This window comes from Balaenoptera musculus, chromosome X, assembly GCF_009873245.2.
Source record: "Balaenoptera musculus isolate JJ_BM4_2016_0621 chromosome X, mBalMus1.pri.v3, whole genome shotgun sequence".
In the NCBI taxonomy this organism is placed as follows: domain Eukaryota; kingdom Metazoa; phylum Chordata; class Mammalia; order Artiodactyla; family Balaenopteridae; genus Balaenoptera; species Balaenoptera musculus.
This window is the reverse complement of record NC_045806.1, coordinates 44,226,760-44,231,399: the sequence shown is the minus strand read 5'-3', so window position 1 is coordinate 44,231,399 and position 4,640 is coordinate 44,226,760. Positions and strand designations below refer to the sequence as shown.

The 4,640-nt window shown below is 42.9% G+C and overlaps 1 pseudogene; it reads left to right on the top strand.

The window, feature by feature from the left end:
* The first annotated feature begins 493 nt into the window (after positions 1-493).
* Positions 494-3,241, top strand: LOC118888286 (annotated as a pseudogene).
* The last annotated feature ends 1,399 nt before the right edge of the window (positions 3,242-4,640 follow it).

Sequence of the window (4,640 nt, the reverse complement as noted above, 5' to 3'; positions counted from 1 at the left end):
GCCTTTAAAGGAGAAATAGTCCATCTGCAGTTGATGAGAGAAAGCTCATCTTTACGGATGAATGAAAGCTAATAAAAGTAGAAGAAAATTTAGAATCAGAAAATCACTATTTTGTAATTTAACAATAAAATAATTGGTTCAATCAAAGGTTATCAATGGATTCTTAAACCATTAGGCAAAAGGTTGGAAAGGAACAAGATAGTTACACAGTGTCAAAATAACACCTCTCAGATTACTTGTTTATTGCAAAGGAAAAACTGTACCTTCACAATGGAGAAACCTGGCAATCATCATTTTAATGAAGAGTAACATTTAGTGTCATTACTACTGGGATAACTTGACATTATGAACCTCTGATGTGATGCAGTATGATGTATGCAACAACATCTGCCAAAACAACATACTTGCCAAAATGTGTAACTTGAATCTAATCAAACCTTTAGCCCTGAGTTTTAGCTGTATAGGAAATATATTGGGTAGAAGAACAATCTAAATGACATCACAAGGAAGCAATCAGGTAAAATCAGCAGGTAACTGACCTGGTCTGTTAAAAAAAAAATCAGTATCATGGAGAGAAAAATGGGTGGTGAGATTGTTCTAGATTAAACAGACTAAAAAGACATAACCAAATTTTTTTTTCATAACCAAATTTAATGTGTGGTTTTTAATAGATCCTGTGTTGAGGGGGGAAATTTTAAAAACACATTTAGGAAACAATTTGGAAATTTAAAATATATACTGGTGTTACTGAGTCCAAGCTTGTGCTGCTCACTGCACGACAGGCCAATACATTGAGAGATGAGTTGTTGGGTGGGGCAAAGAATAGCAGCTTTATTCGGAAAGCCAGCAGACCAAGAAGATGGTGGACTAGTGTCCCAAAGAAACACCTTCCCTGAGTTAAAATTCAGGCTTCTTTTATACTAAAAGGGGAGGGGGTAAAGCCCTGGTTCCAGCCAGACTCCGGAGGGGATGTGTTAATTTGTTCCTTTGTACAGCCATTCACAGGTGGGCCTGGTCAGGACATTTCCTATGAGCTAAACAAAAGTATTTTAGCTTAACACTCATTACCTGGGAGGCAGGGTTCCCAGAGATGGGCCATTATGTATAATTTAAGCTTTATAGGCAACATCCCTTTAGTGATTAACTTGTAATAGACTACAAAAGTTCTTCCCTATTACACTGGAAGTTAGATGAAATCAGGAAATTATCATTGACTTATAGGTGTGATAATGATATTGTGGCTATAAATTATGTCTTTATTCCTAGGCCAGGAGTGCTGAAGTACTGAGAGACGAAATGGCACTGATATGTGTATCTTACTTAAAAATGTTTTTGAAAAACTACATACATATATGCATGCATATAGATATGTGTATATGACAAAATGTTAAGAATGACTGAATTTAGATTGCGGGTGGATTTGTGCATCTCTGCTTGCAGCCAATATGTGTAGATGTCACTACTTAATTCAGGAAGCAATTTTTTGAAGACTCCTCACTGCTTCACTGCTACACCTCAGGGAATAGGATCTGTGTTCATTTTGTGGGGTCTCTCCTCTGGCCATGCCCAATGATCACATCAATCTCCAGAGAACGGTTCAGCTTCCTATCTATGCTTCCCAGAGCTGTTAATTTGTTCTTGGTACAGATGGACAAATTAATGTATTGTTTCTTCTTTTACTTCCTGTTCTTACAGAACGAATTTAAATAAGTGACTTTTCATCCTATATTGAGGTTAACATCCAGTTTCTCTATGGATCCACTGGTGTGTTGTAACACAGTACTGTGGGTCATCACCTTTACTACTCCCAACTTTAGCACAACTACTCACACACTACACTCTCATCCCTGAAAGTCTTTTTGTATGCCTCAGTTTGACTCTACTAGGTGAACAATGCTTATTTTGAACTATTCTGCCTGCTGCTGCCTGCTAGCTAAAAGGTCTTCAGTATTTTCAGTGTTTCAATATTTTAAGGTTAGGCTGCTGATTTACATCGACAATAGAAAACAGTAGTTAGAAGAAGGAGCAGCTGATAGGCTCAGCTAGAATTTCAGGCCAGTAAAAGCTGTTTCGTAGGGTCAAGGGAAGGGTCTCTTCACAGCACAAGTGGTCAATCAGGCTGATGCAATGAGGCTGCTCAGTAACTTACTGGGAAACCAGGGGCGGTGGGCACACACTTGAAGGCTGCAGGCACTTTGGGCAGAGTGAGGAGCAGCGCGAACGTTCAGCCGCGGGTCCGAAAGGAAACCGGGGACCCTGCCGCCGCCTGCGCAGCCACCCGGTCAGGGACACGCGGTGCCCACCTATCCAAATCCGGGTGGGGAGCCACGCGGCGGGGAGGAGGCCAGCGGCGGCCAGGTGGGATGTGGTAAGGATTCAGCAGAAGCGCTGGTGGCGGCGGGCCCGGGAGGCGGGCTCCAAAGGTGTGCCGCAAGCCCCGAAGCTGCCGGCGCCCTCCGTGTCCCCCTCAACGAGATACACCTGGGCGTGCAGCCAGAGCGCTGGAGACATTGGGAAAGCTGTGAGGCCTCAGCTGCATGCATACGGCCAAGTTTGTTGGACACCTTCGAGTCCCCAGGCCTGGTGAACTACACTGGGGGTGAACCACTGCCGCACGGTTAAATTTGAGCCTGGGCCCCTGCAAACCTGTGAGTTCTGGATTGCAGCTGCAGGCTGTGCAGGAAGAAGCAGCACCCACACTTCCTTGTCCCAGTCTCGTGCTTCATGCTCTTCCTGGGCTCCAGGAGCATCATGACGTACCGATCCCGCACCCACCCAGCTCTGCACAGCTTCTGCGGCAGGTGCGGGGTGCGGAGTTTCCACGCGTTAGTCTCTCACCCCAGAGTTTACGGCGTCGCCTCACACTTCCTGGACGCGGGCACGCACTGCCTGGACGCGAGCACCGTGCGCAGCGTGGTCGTCGAGGAGCTCAACAGTGGCGATTGTGGGGGAGGGGGTCATGAAGGAGCACAAAGCCGTCCAGAGTGGGTCCACCAAGTGAGCCCCTGCCTCTCTTCCCGAAGAGGGGCAGCCACTGGGCCGCAACACACCTGAAACACGAGGGAACCACCTCAGTGCTTGTCAAAGACAGTGTGTGAAAGAGGTCTGTTTCTGGACTGGTGAACCCGTGATGTCGCGCCAAGTTTCTACTCCTGCCCTGCCAGTGTTTTCCAATGGACTTGCTCATAATGACAGTAAAAACAAAAAACCTGAGCACACATTTGTCTGGGTACAACGATAATGATAATTTTCCAGTCCAGTCAACAAGTAGTGGCTCTACTTTTTCAAGTCATCTTTTACATCACCCAGTTCTCACAAATCATTTGCCGATTGTTCATATGTACTGTAAGGTTATGGCGCTATTGTGAACAGGATTGTTTTTAGCAGTTGCATCTGGTACATAGGACCACTACATCCAGACGGTTTCCTAAACATTTTTAGGACGTTTTCTATTGCTTATCCCTGTGTGTGTTTTAGGTCGGCACTCACATTTTCGCTACTTAGACATAGGTGTTATTTTCAGCTACATTGTTTATTTAATGTATTTTTATATACTATGTTTAAGATTTATTAGTATTACATACCTCATTGTGCTTATTTTTCAAATGATGCTGTCATTTTGCTTGGTTTTGTTTTGGAATCTGTCTCTGGGTAGGGGGACAGGGAGACAGAAGAGTGAGAGAGGTATCTGTGTACTGTATCCCTGTTTGATGTTCTGAAATTCCTGTCTTGTACATGTGTTAAGTATTCAGAAATAAATACTTAATAAGTAGAAAATATGTATTACTATGTTGTTTATGACAAAATCAGCATTAATTTATAAGTAATTTCTTGATACTGGAGATTTTTATCAAACAATAGGTGGTCTGCGTCTTTTCATGCCAAATGATATGTATAAACATCATCACTTAATGGCTTCATGGAATTTTAAAATATGGCTCTTCCATAACTTATTTAACCAACTTCTGATGGATGTTTAGTTTTTTTCCAGCTTTTCACTAAGGTAATAATATTTCATAGGAGTAAAGTTCCAATAAATATCTTCAGTGTTCTAGCACTTGGGTAAAAGGGTCTGGAGTTCTTTCAATTTGTCATTTTCTTGCTGTTTCTCTTCTGTACATATGTTTCATTAGATGGGCATACAATATGCATTGAATTGCTTAACTTATCAACAAAATTAAAACCCAACTCAGGGGAATTCCCTGGTGGTCCAGTGGTTAGGACTCCTTGCTTTCACTGCCGAGGGCCCGGGTTCGATCCCTGGTCAGGCAGCTAAGATCCTACAAGCTGCACATGGTGCAGCCAAAAAATATAATAATAATAATAAAAGCATTTAAATGTATTTTTTAAAATAAATAAACAAATAAAATCCAACTAAGTAGATATGTTTCCATGTATAATTGTGAGTAACATGACTGTGCCATCACACAGAGAAGCTATCATCCTTCAATCCCTACCCCTCATTCTTCCATCATCCCCCACCCCAAACTGGAGGAAGGGAATTTATGACCTGGTTTCTCTAACATGTCCCCCTACTCCGCAAGCTTCCTCCTTTGTTATTTGGAATAGCTTGTCCCTTCACCATCTAGAGGTTGAGTTGAGCTAGAAAAGGTAGAAAGGGAGGGAGAACATTAACTTAC